Raw genomic sequence first — 20,733 nt, 5'->3', positions numbered from 1 at the left:
TTTTACTTTTTAGTATGGAAATCAGTCACATAATTTTATCACGAAAATTGACAGTAGTATTGACGTAGCAACAGTAGGGTGGTTCACGTTTGTATGGGAAAAATTCAAACTCTAGTTAGAAGAAGCGGCACCCCCTCATTTTGTTACACTTGTTATGTTGACAAAATACGCCAAGTTTTGTAATCTTATCTCAACTACAAGGGGGTGCTCAAACACTTTGAAATTTTTCAAAGTTGTATGAAATCCAAAAAAATCAAGTTATTATTTTTTAGATTTTTATGTAAGTAGTGGTTTTCACATTATTTGAAAGTGTGATTTAAAAGTTATTAAGTAAAAAAATATTTTTATTTCTATTTTTTATGATTTTTTTAGGTGAAATTCAAAAAATCTTACTTTTGAAAAATTATAAAAAATAGAAATAAAAATGTTTTTCTACTTAAAAACTTATAAATCACATGTGCAAATAGTGTGAAACCAGATACTTAAATAAAATTCTGAATAATAAATACTTTTTTTTTGGTATTCATACAACTTTGAAAATTTTCAAAGTGGTTGAGCACCCCCTTGTAGTTGAGATAAAATTACGAAACTTGGTGTATTTTATCAGCATAATAAGTGTAACAAAATAAGGGGGTGCCCCGTAGGAAAATAAAAAAAAATGTTTTTTGGGCCACCCTAAGCAACAGAGTAATGCTGCTGCAGTCGCCACCCGAAAGTCACCTTTGTCATATCCTAGAAAGTAATTGGAAACGCGAGCGAAGCGAGCGCGAACATTTTTCGATATAAAAAACGCAATTTGATAGACAGTTGTACATCTTTACTTTTAGTATGGAAATCAGTCACATCATTTTATCACGAAAATTGACAGTGCTGCAGCAGTAACGTAGCAACAGAGTAGTGCTGCTGCAGTCGCCACCCGAATGTCACCTTTGTCATATCTTAGAAAGTAATTGATGCGATCCGATAATCGACGATGGCGGAGAAATCCAAAATCCAAACCACCGTATACTATAGGTAATAGTTAGTAATCAATGAAATATGCCGCACGCCTGTTCTTATTTTAATTCTATGAATGTTAATATTCTGAACTTTTCGGGGGGGGGGTTTGAACGCCCGTGGTGAAGATGATGATGAACAATTTATTGAAACCAATTTAGTAATCACAGATCAACCGTAGTAAGGAATTCATCACCATTAGCTGAGGATATGCCGTCTGTCCTGATCCCAGTGGTATCCAAAATTAAATTTACTATTGGAAATATAAATATTATCTAAGATGCTGTACATTGGCTGTAATACATTTGATCTGTGGTCCACCTCTTTGCCTATGGCTCCCAGCCCACGCAGCTGTGTAATGTAAGATTGTCATCTTCCTCGCATTGTCCCGGCATTTTAGCCACGGCTCGTGGGAGCCTGAGGCCTTTAGTGTTAGCAAACAAAACGAAACTCAGGGAAACAAAGAAAAAGATGGGTTGACGACATCATAGCAATTGCAGGAAAGACTTGGGAGAATAATGGGGAAATATAACATAGAAAAAGTCAATTTTATAAATTTATAACGGATGTGCGAGAAATAAAGCTTAAATAATAATAGCTTATACAAACTTATTTTAAATATTTCCTATCTCATACAAAGAAAAGGATATAGAATCAGTGTTGTGTAGCCGAAGAAAACTGAGCACTTCCATGGAGTGAAGAAACCTGAGGTCTAAGTTGGACAACTCCAGCCAATAGTTATAAGCTTAAGTACTTCTAGCTTACTACAAGGACAGCCTGAAACACCACCAGTGGTATACAACTGCGACCGACTTTTGACAGCACTCTGTATTTTACTTGTTAGCATAGTTTTATTTTAGTATAGCATAGTTTTATTTTAATTTAACACAACATTCTTTCTCAACCCGCCCCTAAATTCCATTCCCTATCGCCCCCTTTATTCGAAGCACAGTCCATTCTCTCGCTATTGAACAAATTGATTTTATAAAAACCAATATTTGGAAACCCCATCAATATGGGCAATATGCAAGACAACTAAAAAATACGAAGAGCTGAAATAATGTCTCTAACAACAGAAACACACAAAATAGATGAAAAAACGAATTATTCCAAAGAACACCACCGTTCTCAAAAAAATACGAAACAACAGAAAACCTTAACCTATACCAATCATAAGTTAACGAGCACTCGATTTACAATTGATAACCTCCAAGATTTTTGTGCCATGGTTTTCAAGATTATTTCCATTCCATGGATTATTTCAATTAAAATTTAACTTCCTCCACAGCGAAATAATATAATCCAAAATTGATTTAAAACAACTTGCTCCAAAATGATCTCTAGTTTGGATGCGACAAATTGACAATGACATTTTAATTTTTTTTGCTTAAATGCTTTTATAGTGTCTACAGACGACTGCACCTATCAAAATATCTCTTTCCCATGAGTAAGAGCGAGAAAGCGATATCTCTTTGTCGCTCTTACTTATCGGTGCGTCGCACAATGACCTTAGTGCGGTGCGATAGTGTGTTACGGCCTTAACGGACGTACGGTGGACCACCTTACTCACGGTCGAACGTGCCCCGGACCGCACCTAAAAAATAACACTTTCAGAGTCTGTGCTGTCAAAATCGCCGCAGAGTTATTTTGGCCAAACTCTAGAATCTTTTTTGTACACTTAATGGCCCCAGTACACAATGGGCCATTGCCGGCCACTCCAAGGGACGCAGCCATGCGGTAGAATGAGATAGCAATATCACTTGCTCCCTCTAACGCATAAATGCGTCCCTTGGAATGGCCGGCGATGGCCCATTGTGTTCTGGGGCCTTTAGAAAGGGTTAGAATCAGAAACCCCACTCATGCCTCTTATTCGGCACGTTTTCCTCTTTCCCCCTTAAGTCCCCTCCAAACTCGTGTGCGAATAGCGGCGCGAAGCCGCGAACGCGAGTGTGGAGTCAAGATCGTAGATCTGCGAAATCGACTCGCTTCGCGCACGAGTGTGGAGGGGACTTTACTTGAATTAAAATAGTGTAGTCTGGCTAATGAAAGTTGAACCTGAATAAACGAGGCAATTTCAAAAAATCTGTAGCAGGCGGTTCTTTAATTACTAGAATTACATAATTTTATACTTTTCATGATTTCTAGAATATGAAAATTAGACTAAAACATTTATTTACATACAATATATATAACAGAACAGAACAGAACAGTGACCGAAGAGCTGGCGGCTACCTCGCACAACGTATCAGCATTGCGATACAGCGAGGAAATGCCGCCAGCATCCTTGGTACAATGCCTCAAGGGCCTATTTTAGATTTAAGCTAGTTATTAATTTCGTTTAGTAGTACCACTGTATATATATTGTATGAAAATTATAAAAAAATGATATTATGCAATATACTTTTAATCATAGAGCCGAGATATAGATTTTTTGAAAGACGCGTTTTTTCAGGTTCAACTTTCACTAGCCAGACTAATCATGATCATAATCATTTGTCAAGCCCCCTCCAGACTATGCGCTTGAATCGCGGGAAAAGCCGCGAACGCGAATGTGGAGCGCCGCTATTCGCACATGAGTGTGGAGGGGGCTTAATGTATAATTAAATTATAGTTGGTCAAGCAGATCCTGTCAGTAGAAAAAGGCGGCAAATTTGAAAAATGTAGGTGCGAAGGCATATTGTCTCATAGAAAATTTGAATTTCGCGCCCTTTTCTACTGACAAGATTTGCTTGACCATCTATAGTTTTTTGGTTGCTCTTTTGAGAGCAAAAGCTCCCCTTGTATAAAATCTTGCATTATCAAGATTAAAGGCCGTAACACACTAGCGGTGCGGTGCGATAGTGTGTTACTACTTTAAATACAGTTCAATATCTCGTTGTGCATGACATTGCTGTACATTAAGTAACTATGAACACGTTTGACGTCATAGTTGTCATGTCACTGTCAGTGATATGGACCTCCGCCGGTTTGTTGTTTGTAGGGTGGATGGATACTCTACCGAACGTGGATATATGGCAAGAGGGTGCTGTCACAGTGACACTTCGTAAGGTTTGACAGCACGTTGTATTTACAAAGGATGTTATGACAGGTGCGTTTATAGAGTATGCTACATCTTTCCCTTTTCGACGAAAATAAGTTTTCAATTACTTAAGTTTTAGAATATTATACAATTAGCAATACAAGTTGTTTACATGATAGTAAACAACTTGGTTTTTCTCTTCCCCTTAAAACGAAGACATTCGCTATCTATTAAGCTAGTGAGACTTAAGATAATATCCTTACAAACTATACTAATTACACGCAACCAGTGGGGAGACACTCCTGACTTCGGTCGAACTCGGCTCCGTTCGGCTCGGCATTGCTCCGAGCAATTATTAGGGTTGGCACCACTTGACTTCCTTGTGCGTGCACGACCACAGATAAGATAATCACTTGAATTTTGACAACCCTAAATAGCCGAAAGGGATAGTGCTATATATTAGAAAGGGATAGCATGATTCGACCCTGAATCGCTGTCAAACTTCGGGTTTGTAGGAAGTGTCCTTTCTGTACGGTAGTACTACTAGCAAAAAGCAGAGCTTTGTAAGGGCTCGCTGAGGTTTTCTACCTTAACGTACCGAACCGGTTGCTGTCCGGTACGCCTGTCTGTTACAGCTTTTACTTTGTCCTTTAAAAACGTGTCCAGACGACAAAATCAAATTACCAATATCATCCACACGTAATATACAATTTCATAAGTGCATTACATCCTACACGGTCGCCCAGTACTTTTTGTAAGGAACCCAACTGGCTTTCCTACATAATGTTGGGTCAGCGAGCCAATGTTCTTGAATTTATTTTTGCGTCCACTCCACACAATTGATCGAAAAACTATCCCGTCTGGACACCTACTGGCGGTAATCACGCTGCTCCGCACATAAACTAACACACACAGTTCCACTAGGTACAGCCAGGGTCCAGCATCAGCTCTATCTTGGGTACTGCTCTTCCAAGTTCTCATTAAGACGTGTCAGATGACCAAAACAGTGTGTGCCTATGTTGCACCAAACCTGAGTTCCACTAGGTACTGCCAGGGTTCAGCATGAGTTCTATCTTGGGTACTGTTCTCCCAAGTGCTCATCATGACGAGTCGGATGTCCAAAATAGCGTGTGTCTATGTTGCATCAAACCTGATCGAGTTCCACTAGGTTCAGCCAGGGTTCAGCATCAGCTCTATCTTGGATACTACTTTCCTAAGTTCTCATCAAGACGAGTTGCATGACCAAAACAGCGTGTGCCTATGTTGTATAAAACCCGAGCTCCATTAGGCACTGTCAGGGTTCAGCATCAGCTATCTTGGGTACTGAAAGTACTGATCTACCCAGTGATCATCATGACGAGTCGGATATCCAAAACAGCGTATGTCTATGTATGTTGCATCAAACCCGAGCTCCACTAGGTACTGCCAGGGTTCGGCATCGGCTCTATCTTGGGTACTACTCTCCTAAGTGCTCATCAAGATGAGTCGGGTGACCAAACCATAATGTGCCTTTGTTACACCAAACCTGAATTCCACTAGGTACTGCCAGGGTACTGGGTCATTTTGCTGAACTGCACGCCGACGTTTCGATTGGCGTGCAGTTCCCATACAAGTTGCAGTCGGGTTGTAGTCCGTCTGTATCGGCCCTAAGTCACTGAAGTTTGTATTAATTATGCTTATCTTTATTTATAATTTTAGCAGTTCCAAGCAATAGTAACACTAAAGGCGCCATTCATTAATTACGTAAGACAATTTTTGCCAGCTTTTGGCCCCCTCCCGCCCCTATGTAAGAAATAATAAGAATAGGCTGACCCCGTCCAGCCACCAATATAATTTATTTTCAAAAAAATATTTTTATGAATGTTTATTTGTACCTGTACAAAGGTACTTGAGCTCGTTTAAGCTAACTCTGCACCGTGTTTGATAGCATAGAGTGTGGAAGTATTATTTTAAACGTCATAATTTCATAGAAATTAAAAAAAATATCGCATCTTTGTGATCTTACTTAAGAACTATGAAAACCCCCTCCCACCCCCTTGTAAGAAAAAATAAGATATGTTCGACCCCCCTCCACCCCAAAATCGTCTTACGTAATAAATGAATGGCGCCAAAACTGTATCTCGAACTGAAAATACCCGATTTAAGTTTGCTAACACAACATGACTGATCATCACATCGTCAGCGTCACAAAACATACGAGTAAATTGACCTCCGCAGTAAATATACAGCAAGATTGATTGTTCTAGTAGGTATTCACAAAAACTTAATTGCTAAAATGGGAATCAAACCAAGTGAAGCGAGGTGGGTTGAATCCAAAATTGTACCCACTTTGGTATTCATCGTTGTTAATGGCGTAAGCGCTATCGACATTATTGAACTTGAAAACACCACATAGGTATCGTATTGTCTGAATACCCACAACACAAGCCTTCTTAAGTATTTATTATTTACTAACGCCATCTGTTAGAGAAAGAAATAATTAACATTAGCACGAATGTTAATTCATCATTTTGCCAACAGATGGCGCTAGTAGTAATACAAAGTGTTATTACTTTATTTTATTTTTTTAGGTTTATAAAATGATATTTTTATGTTTGATAACACATCTAGACATGAATTTAAATTACTATGTTAAATTTCAAACCTAACAGTGCAGTAGTTTTTCCGTAAAGTGTACCACAATAATGCATAGTTCGTCGATTAGTGATAGTAACTAGCAAAAAGCAGAGCTTTGTAAGGGCTCGCAGAGGTTTTCTACCTAAACGTACCGGACCGCGATTTTGATCCAATCCGAGGCTTGTTTCATGTTTGATCGAGTGGGTACGTAATAACGCAGCTTTAAGTGAGAGCAAGAAATAAATATACTAACCGGACCCCGGTTGCTGTCCGGTACGCCTGTCTGTTACAGCTTTTACTTTGTCCTTTAAAAACGTGTCCAGATGACAAAATCAAATTGCCAATATCATCCACACGTAATATACAATTTCATAAGTGCTTATTACATCCTAAACGGCCGTCCAGTACATTTTGTAAGGAACCCAACTGGCTTTCCTACATAATGTTGGGTCAGCGAGCCAATGTTCTTGATTTTATTTTTGCGTCCACTCCACACAATTGATCGAAAAATTATCCCGTCTGGACACCTACTGGCGGTAATCACGCTGCTCCGCACATAAACTAACACACACAGTTCCACTAGGTACAGCCAGGGTCCAGCATCAGCTCTATCTTGGGTACTGCTCTTCCAAGTGCTCATTATCAGATGACCAAAACAGCTTGTGCCTATGTTGCACCAAACCTGAGTTCCACTAGGTACAGCCAGGGTTTAGCATCAGCTCTATCTTGGGTACTAATCTCCTAAGTGCTCATCAAGACGAGTCGGATGACCAAAATAGCGTGTGCCTATGTTGCAACATACCTGAGTTCCACTAGGTACTGCCAGGGTTCAGCATCAGCTCTATCTTGGGTACTGTTCTCCCAAGTTCTCATCAAGACGAGTTGCATGACCAAAACAGCGTGTGCCTATGTTGTATAAAACCCGAGCTCCATTAGGCACTGTCAGGGTTCAGCATCAGCTATCTTGGGTACTGATCTACACAGTGATCATCATGACGAGTCGGATATCCAAAACAGCGTGTGTCTATGTATGTTGCATCAAACCCGAGCTCCCCTAGGTACTGCTAGGGTTCGGCATCGGCTCTATCTTGGGTACTCCTCTCCTAAGTGCTCATCAAGATGAGTCGGATGACCAAACCATAATGTGCCTTTGTTACACCAAACCTGAGTTCCACTAGGTACTGCCAGGGTTCTGGGTCAGTTTGCTGAACTGCACGCCGACGTTTCGATTGGCGTGCAGGTCCCATACAAGTTGCAGTCGGGTTGTAGTCCGTCTGTATCGGCCCTAAGTCACTGAAGTTTGCATTAATTATGCTTATCTTTATTTATAATTTTAGCAGTTCCAAGCAATAGTAACACTAAAGGCGCCATTCATTAATTACGTAAGACAATTTTTGCCAGCTTTTGACTCCCTCCCACCCCTATGTAAGAAATAATAAGAATAGGCTGACCCCGTCCCCCTCCCACCAATATAATTTATTTTCAAAAAAAATTTTTTATTAATGTTTATTTGTACCTGTACAAAGGTACTTGAGAACGTTTAAGCTAACTCTGCACCGTGTTTGATAGCATAGAGTGTGGAAGTATTATTTTAAACGTCATAATTTCATAGAAATTTAAAAAAATATCGCATCTTTGTGATCTTACGTAAGAACTATGAAAACCCCCTCCCCCCTTGCACCCCCTTGTAAGAAAAAATAAGATATGTTCGACCCCCCTCCACCCCAAAATCGTCTTACGTAATAAATTAATGGCGCCAAAACTGTATCTCGAACTGAAAATACCCGATTTAAGTTTGCTAACACAACATGACTGATCATCACATCATCAGCGTCACAAAACATACGAGTAAATTGACCTCCGCAGTAAATATACAGCAAGAATAGCAAGATTGATTGTTCTAGTAGGTATTCACAAAAACTTAATGGCGAAAATGGGAATCAAACCAAGTGAAGCGAGGTGGGTTGAATCCAAAATTGTACCCACTTTGGTATTCATCGTTGTTAATGGCGTAAGCGCCATCGACATTATTGAACTTGAAAACACCACATAGGTATCGTATTGTCTGAATACCCACAACACAAGCCTTCTTGAGCCTACTGTGGCGCTTAGTCAATTTGTATAAGAATCTCCAATATTTATTTATTTATTACTAACGCCATCTGTTAGAGAAAGAAATAATTAACATTAGCACGAATGTTAATTCATCATTTTGCCAACAGATGGCGCTAGTAGTAATACAAAGTGTTATTACTTTATTTTATTTTTTTAGGTTTATTAAATGATATTTTTATGTTTGATAACACATCTAGACATGAATTTAAATTACTATGTTAAATTTCAAACCTAACAGTGCAGTAGTTTTTCCGTAAAGTGTACCACAAGAATGCATAGTTCGTCGAATAGTGATAGGGCTCGCTTCGCTCGCCCTAATAATTATTTCTTCTGTGACGCAACCTAGAACTGCGCATTCGACCGACCCTGTGACTGTTTGGCTGATCTGGTGAAACATCAAGTAATCATGCCGCCCTTATATCGTCGGGTGACAAGCAAAAGTCACTAAGTACCACCACAAGTTCATAGCCTTAGTGAACCATATTAGTACTAAAAGAAGGTAAATGTTTGTTTATTTTTTTTTGTAATTAGTGACTTTTGCTTGTCACCTGACGATATGATACGATGTTCTCGTATATAACATTATTTTTATCTATAATATATTCATTCTAGATTTTTTTTGCGGTAAGTAATTAAGATTTATAGCTGCTGTGTTATACCTGTAGGTGAGTACATTATAAAACACTACTCTCAATCGAAAAAATCGGTTTCCTGTATTAGCAAAAAAGATAACATAATATTACATTTGTCCCGTGTCCAGTTCGTAATGGGGTTGGCAACTGTCAAAGGTTTGCCTAGATGGCGCCATCATAGCTTGCCCCTTTTTCTATGAGATTTGGCTTAAAGAGCTGGCATCCAGGGTATTAAAAAAACAAAAATTTGACACAATTCTAGGGATTGACGGGGCAAGCTATGATGGCGCCATCTGCTAAAAACTTCCACCGGCCAACCCCATTGTAGCATGTGCGGTGTTGCACAATATTGCAATTCAAATGAAAGATGCTCATTTTGAAAATGATCCATATGATGACAGTGCACACATTGAAATAGAACCTGAATATAATGGAAACGTGCACGATAATACTGTAAGAAACAACATAATAAATGATTATTTTCAATCATTGCTAAGGTAATTGTATAATTTCTAATATATATAGAAATTTGTGTTATGTAAAATAAAAAGTAAATAAAAAAAAGTTTTTATTCATTGAATTTTTTTTCTAAGGCCCACATTTCTCTCTTGTACTCCCTTTTCTCTTCTTCAAAGGCCCATTGTTTCTTTTTTATTTTTATACTCTTCTAAAATTTGCATCTTGGCATCGGCCACTTTCTCGAATGGCCTCTTAGGTTTCGGCTTACTAGAACCATCTAGAACAAAAGTAATGTATAAATAGGCAGGGTCGAGGCAACCGACACCCGAAACTTCATTTTCTATGACAGGTGACTGGTGATCACGTGAAGCTTTCTATCGAAAACCAAATGTCAGATGCCTCCGCCAGGTAACGGGCTGTTGTTCTAAAGCCCGCTCCAGACTCGTGCGCGAATCGCTGTGCGAAGCCGCGAACGCGAGTGTGGAGTCAAGATCACAGATCAGCGAAATCGACTACACACTCACGTTCGCGGCTTCGCGCCGCGAATCGCGCACGAGTCTGGAGCGGGCTTAACATGAGTCATCCTTTAGAATAGTATTTAATAACAACAATTTTAAGAAATAAACTAGATACTATATGATATACCTACTTTATTGTGAAACTGCTGACATACGATTGGAATTTAATAATTTTGAATGAGATTTTGATTGTCAGTGTTATTTTTCGTACTCAATTATTCATAATGTAAAAAAACTGACAATCACAATATAAATTCCTAAAAATTTACCATGTGTAATTTTAAGTGACATTGTATATTGTGAGATAAATAAATTATATCATATCATATGCTGTACAACTTACATAAAGCAGCGGGCTTAGCAAGGTTATATCATATTGCGCGTGGAATCTACTGTCGTCTTTTAACGATAGTCGTATTTTTATCGTTTTGCTGAACATGGTTACGGGTTACGATAAGAATACCACGTCGATATCGTATAAAGTTATCCACTATCATTCGTAAGTGACCACGATTGTCTATGCCTAGAGTTTATGAAAAATCCATTTAATGCCTGGCTTTATTAAAATGTCGGACGTGTGTCGGACGATGTTTGAAAACGAATAGTTAGTTTTATTACTACACTTCCAAATTGAAAAATGTTTAAATGAGTGACAGCTTTATACAAATTGACTTACATTATAACATGCACGGATAATCGTGTTTTCTCAACTGACAATTCACTTGACATTGACAAGCATCGCGTACGCGCATGATTCAGTGAATTTAGTGAAAATACAAACCAAGTCGAAGAAAAATACTGATTTGCTGTGTAAACTAAAGGAAATGCCACCCAAAATGTAAGTTTCTCTAATTTATTTATAGAAAAAGTTATAGTTCGTTTGATCATTAACTGGTTTTGTCATGAATATGTTTAATTTCAGTCGATGCTTCGGCGCACAAGAAAATGCTAGCCAAATATATAACTCAGCATCCCCTGTTCGCCTACACCTACAGGGAGATTCATGAGCCTCTCGGAACCCAGAGATACAAAATGCAATGCTGCACAGTGCACACAAGTTCTAAGATCTAGAAGAAAGGATTGAAGACGTAAGTACACCTTTCTTAAACTAAAATCATGAAAAGTTTCTGGTGCCTTTTAATATTATTGACACTTAATATCTATTTCTTCTCATTCTATCTATTATGTTCTACTAAGTGACAAAAGTTTGTTAAAAACCTGTTCTATCACTACTATAATTGCAGGAAGTTGATTTGGCAACAAGGATGTGTAAAAGTTACACTACAACAGTACCTATGCATAAGTACATTTATTCACACTGCATAAAAAGTGCATACTTAAGGGTTCTAACAAATATTAAAATCTTTGAAACCCGTAGACCTCACTTTAAAAACTTATATATTTTTTTACTCTGTTTGTATATTCTAGAAGCTGGTTTTGTAGCAAGAATAAAAGTTTATTGAAAAAGAAAAAGACACACTTTATGCCATAAATCTAAGACATAAAGATAAAATATTATTAATAAGTATTTAGTTTTTATGCCTGTTCCGGATGTCCCGCTCACTTAAACTTTAAGTCCTTCCTCTTCATAACCGTTTTATGTATGATTGTTTTGCCGTTCAGGCAACCTATCTATGGAATGCACTCCCTCTACCTGTAAGACAAGCCCCAAGAAAATTTGTTTTTTGAGTAGTCATGCTCGGTAGTTATCTGCTAAATGTCTCGTCTAGTGTCTATCATCCCATAAACATATTAGTACATTTATTTTTATAACATATATGTATGTTTATGTTAGTATGTATATCTAAGATATACCTACTGCATTTGCTTTTTGATTGGTTTTTGCACCAACCTTTAGTGTTTATATGTGACGTCCCACGGGTAAAGGTACCTTATAGCGGTTGGCGCTTACGCTATTAACTATTAACGCCGCTCCAATATTATTGCGGCGCTATGCGACGTAAGCGCCAGCCGCCATAAGGTACCTTTTGCCGTGGAACGTCACATATTTGTTTCTATGGTTGACTAGTAGGTGATAGATAATGCCTTTTGGCATTAAGTTCGCCATTTTTACGTAATTCTATATTTTTGTGCAATAAAGTTTATAAATTAAATAAATAAAGTAGCCATACCCACAAGTAACTTACAAATTCCCTGCAAGAGTTAGGCCGGCGCCCCACTGCTGCCCACGCTATGTACACGACCCACGTTCCTATACAAAATTTCGTGGGCTTGCCCACGGTTTGTATTAAAACGTGGGCCGTGGATGTAGCGTGCGCAGCAGTGGGGCGCCGGCCTTATTCAATACAAATAAATTGTATTAGTACCTATTCTACTAAGATTATAAAAAATATAATACCTACTCGTACAATATTCTTACTTATAACATGTAGGTAATATAGGAATACTAGGAACAGTTATGTTAGCACTAAAGCTGGCCATATACATTTGACAGCTAAGTTTGACCCACTTCCCGATTTCCGATTGAGCTGAAATTTTGCACACATAACAATATGTAAATCGGATGACAATTGCAATATTATGATGACATGGAGCTGATCTGATGATGGAGACATGAGGTGGCCATGGGAACACTGTGATAAAACAACGCAAACTAATTGTGCTTGGTGTTGTTAGAATGGACTCATGGAGTATTAGTTGCCTGTTGAAAGAAAAGTACAGTCAGCGATAAAAGCTTGTACCAAAAATTATATTTTTGCCAAAAACTTATTTATATTGTTAGGGCTTGGGAGTAGAAGCTGGTTTCTTTACTGCTGGCAGCTGGAATATTTTTTTTGTGTTTGGTAAAGTGGTCTATTGTACCTATACCTGACTATGGGAATGATTTTAGCAGCCTATGTATGTGTGTGGGTATGTTTGTGTCGTATATTACCCTAGCATAGAATATCTGAGATACATTTTGATAAATAAGGTGTTGGTTGGTTTGTTTTTATGACGCAAGTGGTACAGAACTACACTTGATACATAATACAACTTTAATAACGGATAAATAATTACTAGAACAAAATTCAATTTATTTTCAATCGATAATTTGGACAACTGTAACAAAAAAATCCCCCTGGCTTAAAAACGAGAGCTTTCTAAAAGTGACATTAATTTCACATAATTTGCCAATGAACCGCTGTAAGTACTAGCCTGCGCCTGACCTCATCTAATATAATTTGTTTCTGTTTCAGTCATAACATATTGGAGGCTTGAAAGTGCACATACCCATAGATTGGACGTTAAGCTCAACGAGACCATGCGATGCATCTCAGGCACTATCCGATCTACAACCGCCACTGGCTGCCGGCATTGAGTCACATTGCCCCTCCTCACATCCGACGACTCAAGGCGTTGAAGAGGGAGGCTGAGAATATCACGAATAACCCCACAATGCCTGTCCACGAGGAATTCTGCCGCCCGACTGCCCGCCGACCCTGTGCTACAGCTGGGAGCCTGAGCAGCTTTAATATTTCGGATAGGTGGATAGCGGAATGGTCAGCTTCGGCAGCTCGGAGTTGCTGTATATCTGACCCAACTAAAAAACCAAAAGGGTTTGACCTTCCTCGGAAAATCTGGTGCCGCCTGAGAACCGGACATGGCCGCTGCAATTCAGCCACACAAATGGAGGTAGACGGCTTTCCCACTTTGCGAATGCAGAATGCAGACCACTTAGCATATCTTCCAACGCTGCCTACTCCACTCCTCCTCCACTCCTGGGCCTGTTGAGGACCTGAAGACCGTGACACCTGACTTGGTTGCTTGGCTTGGCAACCTCAAGGCTACACTCTGAATGCCCTCATCAGTTTATGATATGAAATGAAATCACTTTATTGGAGCATTCCACGAGCTGTCCCGTACAAACGCATTTTATTTCCTGTGTTGCGACTTTTTTTTTCGCCATTTAAAGCAAGCGATTAATTTTCCGTGCATGTTTGACCATTTGTCATAGAAAAGGAAACTCTTATACCTGCAAATCTCCAGAAAATCTGCATTTCTACGGGACAAACGGTAGACAATTGCATGGAATGCTCCATTGCCAAAACATGATAAGTTGATGGTAGAAAAAATATTAGGAATACAAACCATATACCTACATATAAATTCTATGATAAGTATGTACTAAGTTATTCTAGGTTAAGTACTAACTTATTGTCTACTCTATACATAGGTAATTACACTTAGCAAGACATGTTGGCCGTGGGTACCAAGCTCAGCATGTGCTAGACTGGCGTCCAGCGCTGGTTTTCAGTTTGGCCCCTTTTTGTTGGAGGTCTGAGAGGAATGTTGATCTTTTCTGCGCCGTTAAGCATTCTATTTATATTGGAAACGAAACTTATAGATGAGCAGTTATGAAATAGCAATACTACAATAATATGGATATCAAATAAAAGCTAGTGAGAAGACCATTCCAAAAATATATATATGTGTCATACCTATCCACAAATAAAACAACAAACAACCTTTTCAGTTCATTAGTATTATCATTAAGCGTTTTACAACGTAAGTTAGGCCGTCGAATCAGACAGAATGGTAAGGGCCCCCGCTCAGTGGCGAAACTGAGGCAGCAGGGAAACTTTTGTCAGTCGTATTTACCACCACTGTGAAGTGTGAAATGCGGATGGTAATCTGGCCCACAGCGCAAAAGAGAAAGACGATCTTTTAGGAACTCTTTTTGCATCGAACTCGACCTTGAAAGACGACGGTAGCGCCCTACCGCCCACCATCCCGTAGTGTGAATACTCTATGCCAGAAACTTCTATCAAGCAGAGGGATATTCGGCGGGAGTTGCTATGCTTTCGTTTTATAAGGCGAGCGGGCCAAGTGCTTCAGAGTTGTGTCCAGTGTTAGCGCGTCTTACGTTAGGGGTCTCCTGTCGAAGTTACCATCTTATGGACTGTCCAATAGACTACCTATTATGCAAGTGGATCGCTAGCCCTTTGTCCGGCAGGCGCATATGAGCCGTAGTTGACGGAACCTGCTTCAATAGCTGCTGCTGCATATCTGTGACATGTTGTCTATCGACGACATTCATCGATATGTGGACTACTGAGGCTTCCTATACACTATACAGGATGGCTAAAAAATAACTACATTCCCGTTGCCAGGGAGGTTTTGGGATTATACTGAGTAACTTTTGCTACGGGACCAACCTCGAAATCGCGAAAAAAATAGTTTACCCTCCCATAGAAATTGGACCAGCCAAAATGTATGAAACAGCCAAATTTTTTTTCGCGACTTAGGGGTTGGTCCCATTTCGTTTCGGAGAGGGGGGGGGGGAGGCGCAAATTTGGTGCCTGCCCCGGGCGCCATATGACGTTCCTGGTACAAAAGCTGTTCATACTTCATAGTAATCCAGCGATAAAGCTGCTGGCATGATGGGCACTTTCACACCGGGTACGGCAGCCAATGATTTGTTTGTACACCTACATTTAATGTGTAAATAAACTTTGTTTAATTTTTTGGCAATAGTTGTTTTATTTACCCATTTATAATATTCTCTCTAGCACAGAGCCGAAATTGTTAACTTATCTATAGAGTTTAGTAAACAAAAAAGACTTGACAACACCACAAGTGACGAGAATTGTCATTCTTGTATCTACCTAAATGGAATTTAACATAGTTTTTAATATTCAACATTAGTTATTGGCGTATTGAGTCTGACCGCAGTTATAGTCACTAAAGTAGACTTATTAGCATAATAGAGCATTTAGGAATATTCTTATTTGACCTTTTCACCGCCAGACTCACTAGACGCGTCCTTAAGACGCGTCTTTTCATACAAACGTAGTCCACATTTTTCTCTCTGGATAATAACATTAAATATTTTGATACAATTTGTTGTATATCATATCAACATCAACTACAGCCATGCCCCTACGGTTGTTCTTTTTTTTTAATTTTTAATTATTATAAGAGTTAGAAGAATTTAAAAATTTGTATGTAATCTGTCTTCCGCTCCTAATTTTTACAATAATCAAAAATTCGAACGTAGGGGCATAGCTATATGGTTAATATACATTAAATTATGTAAAAATATTTTCCATAATGTCAATATCCAGAGAGGAAAATGAGGACTACGTTTGTATGGAGAAGCGGAAGCGGCCATCTCCCTTTCCTCTTAAGTAAGAACGTGCCTAAAATGTTTTTATTACCTATGCTTTCATTGTACTATACTGCATATGAGTCGGATTTTACATTTAGAAGCTATAATATCACAAATTTTGTACGCATAAGGCTAAAATGAAAAATAAGAATAAGTGACACCTACATTGAAGCATGCCCGGGAATGGTGTTCTGTGTGAAGATTATCCGTCTTGAATGTTTACTAGTCTCTACTTGTATAGAAATATAGGTAAATTAGGTAGGTATTTGTGTGATAGTAAAACATAGTAATAGGCGAAATATGTATTTATTAAGCTTATTAAGAGCCGGTTTTGTGCATGCTTGCATGCTTAGGAAGTTTTTTAGGAGCGTCTTCTCTAATTTTTCCCTTGATCCACGAGAAGTTTTCTGGAAGAAAAAGAAGGAAATAAGTAAAAGTAGGTTCATGTGGCAGCGATGGAGTAAGTATTTTCACATGAGTGCAGTCTAGTGCACTCAAGATATATACTAAACAATCGCCAGGAATAATATCCATTAAACAAGGCAGCACATTAGAACTAGGTGCCTTAGTTAAACCTAATAAGTATTGCATTCCCAGATTATATATCCCAGAGATAACTACTTATCATACATAACTATCAAACAATGGGTAGGTACATATCTCAATGCATAATACAGCCGCACTCATACTTATTCAAAAAAGGAAAAGTTACTAAGACAGTCCTTGTGGAAAGTCACAGTTTTTTATGTCTAATACTTAATTCAGTGCTCAAAAGAACTTACCTTCTGTTTACAGCATCTACAAACTGCTCGAGGTTCAGGCTTACAGTAGTGTGGCCAATCCAGTCAGTAGTGCTCCAATGGACAAGCCATGATCTTGACTAGTCCCACGTTGGTAGTTAATTGCCATCAGCTAGCAGGTGTAACTGTTACACACCAGCAGCTGCTGCTGCTGCTGCTGGTGTAGGTGTGCTGCTGGTGTGGTGTATACTGTTAGAACCTAAAACAAATAAGTACCTAATTACAGTACCGGCCAATAATATATCACCTCCATGCTTTTACGGTATAACTTTTTTTTATATTTGTGAGTGACTTCCACAGCTTTAGGTAGTTTAGTAGTATTCCTTGTCCAGCGATGAGAAAAATTGGTCTATGTAATGATTTTTTCATAGAGGTTTTTTGTTTTAATGTATGGTCAACTTCATTATTTTTAAAGAGCTTTTTTAGTAATATGCTGAGTCTCTTATTGTAGTTCACAGTATTTCAGTATTCATAATATCTTATACCTTTAAACGAGCAATTCTTGTATATTTATTTATTTATATGTATATATATTTCGGGGATATCGGAAACGGCTCCAACGATTTCGATGAAATTTGCTATATGGGGGTTTTCGGGGGCGAAAAATCAATCTAGCTAGGTCTCATCTCTGGAAAAACATGCATATTTATATAAAATGACTAGTAAAATATGAAATCTACAAACTAACCTACTACAAGTTCATACAAAAACACACAAAGGTGATATGTTATTGACCGGTACTGTAAATCTAATTTTGTCAAGTAGATTTTCCCCCTGGAGGTTAGGATATGAATGTTGAAGTAAATAGTAGCTTAAGTAACCTCTGTTAGTAGGTTAGTAGCATAAGTAAGAGATTGTACAACAGATATCTTAACATACTAACTTTTACATATAATAATGAGGACGGTACCTAGTATTGAAGAGTTTAGTAGCATTGTCATTAAGACGTCTGTTTTACATAGAATCAATGATTTCAAATATAATAGGGTCTATGCATAGAATACATATTAACTTTATAAGAAACACTGCAATTTTATAGCTTTACCTTTGAGATGTTTTGGTAGGTAACCCATCACCGTTTTGAAGCTCGGCGTTAAATTCGGCACATAAGTAAATGCACTGCACACTCCTTACGCACTCTGTAAATATGCCGAAACTCTTCGTCCGTCATATCAAATGGGCTGCAAGTGTTTCTTAAAGCTGTTTACGATATTTTTCTTCAACAGCAGCCGCGAGTAGGAATAATAAAATTTGACTTCCCTGCGAAGAAAATATTGACAATATTATATACAGCGGAACATTGTAACTAATAACTCTCAATATAATCATAGAAAAACTGATATTTACCTGTAATTTATACCTTAAAATATGATTATTCACTACTTTTGCTTTCACGACAAGGCTTATCGTCATCTAAGAAGCACGTAGTTAAAATTAACTAAGTTGAACTGTCAAAATGGGACAATCTGTCAAATTATCCACATCTTATCCAACGACCATGTTATGCAAATTGTCTTCTATCATCTACCGCTGTCAAATGTGGATAACTCCATATATCGTCTGCAACCATAGTATGGATGATAAAACCGCCGATAACGGCCGTTTTATCCACACCTATTGCGTGATAACTACCTTGTCGTACAACCTTGCTAAGCCCGCAGGATGTTTTCTTGATATCAATGAGGCAGGCTTCCACCGAGACCATTTTGTAATCGTCTCGGAACTTGCTTCCCCCAAATCAGCTGCATCCTGACCGCGAGCCCTAAATAAAACGCATGTCATAGTAACAATAGAAGCCGTGACATCACACAATTGCATAGGTTTTTTAAAAACTCTGAATTTACTGGCCATTATGCCGACAGTATTTTCATTTACTACTCGGGAGCGAGAAAGTTCTTGATTGAACAATCTTTGTGGAGTACCGAGTGCATGGTATCCAGGAAAAGGTTTCATTAAATTTGTACTTAGAGGGAATGCACCATCACCCAAGAATACATAAGGTAGTTCAATATTACAGCCTGGAAGTGGGGTAGGTGTAATTCTTTCCAATAACACGCTGCTATTAAATAAACCCCCCCCCAATCACTAATCCGTCCTTTTGCGCCTACTTTTGCAAACATGAAACGTGCATGAAACAGTAATCGTAGTCTACTAATGCTAGTAAAACAATACTGAAATAACCCTTGTAATTGATATATATAGTCTGATGCACTGTAAGGTGGTGGTAGTATATTTATGTGTTTTCCATCCAAAGCCCCTAGGCAGTGAGGGAAAGGGAATTTTTGTGCCTTTTCAAGCCATTCTTCCGTAGTACTGGGTAATTGGTAATCTGAAAATAAATATTCCAAATCAATAATATTAATGCAATTTTATTTATTTTAGGTAAAAGAAGATGCTGATGGAATTGCGGACACGCAGCCATCACCACGGCCGCAACAATCAATAAATTCATCAATTCAAGTACCTATCTATCCCAGTTCAAAAGCGGCGCTCTAATAATCCACCAGAACTCGCAGAAACTAGTGCGCAGATGAAATCAGCACTATATACACTTAATGATGCGTTAACAGCAAAAAAGAACAGAGTTGAGAAAGTTTGTTGAGGACGATGATTGCGACCTGTATGGTAGGCTTCTTGCTAAAGTCCTGAGAGAATTTAACGAGATCGATATATTAGAACTTAGACATGAAATCGACGGCTTAATTATAAAGAAAAAGCGCTCATTAATTAGCCGCCGCTATGTAGCATCACCATCGCAAATTATTTTGAGCACTAATCGTCCTTCAATTTCGCACAGCACTTATTCCGAGAAAATGACGGATGATTATCCATCATCCCCATATGTCATCATCGACCTTCTTCATCGAGGAGTATGTACAGTTACAGTTCTCCTTCACCATGTCCCAAAATATTACAGAATCAACAAAACATACACATGTTTATACAGTCGCTTCACCTCCTGACTTTCAGACTATGAAGAGTCAGCAAAGCATGTCTCCACATGTTTATGGAGTCGCTTCACCTCCTGACTGTCAGGCTACGGATGAGTGTTGTATTACACCTAGTAAGGATGCAATGTTCTATTCTGGCTCAGCTAAAACTAACCTAGCCAAGACGCGAGTTGTTGAGTTACATCATCAACAGTGGTATATTTTACCTGTGCCTATGTGAATAGTAAACCCCCTTCCCCCCCTCCCCTTCCCCTTTCTTCTCTTTGCAGGTACTGATTGCGCTGATTTTTTTTGCCACAGGGTCCTACCAAACACCCGTGGGACAACACTTGTTAAGAAAAGTATCGCAATCAGCTGTCTCAAACTCTATGTCAGAAGTGGTTGCAGCTCTAAATCATAGAGATATATTTGGACAGTTTGTAATGTTTCCAGCTTTTTTAAATTGTTATATTATTATATATACCCAAACACCTATTTAGTTACCTAAATCAATATTTTGACTATCCCTTAACTATTTT

General features: G+C 38.5%; 1 long non-coding RNA gene and 1 pseudogene across 1 annotated transcript; both read right to left on the bottom strand.

Moving 5' to 3' along the window:
• Nucleotides 1-9,946: 9,946 nt before the first annotated feature.
• On the bottom strand, nucleotides 9,947-20,341 carry LOC134795100 (uncharacterized; annotated as a pseudogene).
• Nucleotides 16,757-18,707, bottom strand: LOC134795003 (uncharacterized). The gene is made up of 3 exons (XR_010144752.1): nucleotides 18,310-18,707; nucleotides 17,247-17,463; nucleotides 16,757-16,871 (listed from the first exon to the last, which is right to left on the bottom strand). It is a non-coding gene; the product is annotated as an uncharacterized LOC134795003 (long non-coding RNA).
• Nucleotides 20,342-20,733: the final 392 nt, after the last annotated feature.

Source organism: Cydia splendana, chromosome 11 (genome assembly GCF_910591565.1).
Source record: "Cydia splendana chromosome 11, ilCydSple1.2, whole genome shotgun sequence".
Taxonomy (NCBI): domain Eukaryota; kingdom Metazoa; phylum Arthropoda; class Insecta; order Lepidoptera; family Tortricidae; genus Cydia; species Cydia splendana.
Note: the sequence above shows the minus strand (reverse complement) of the source record. Positions and strands in the feature narration are given on the sequence as shown.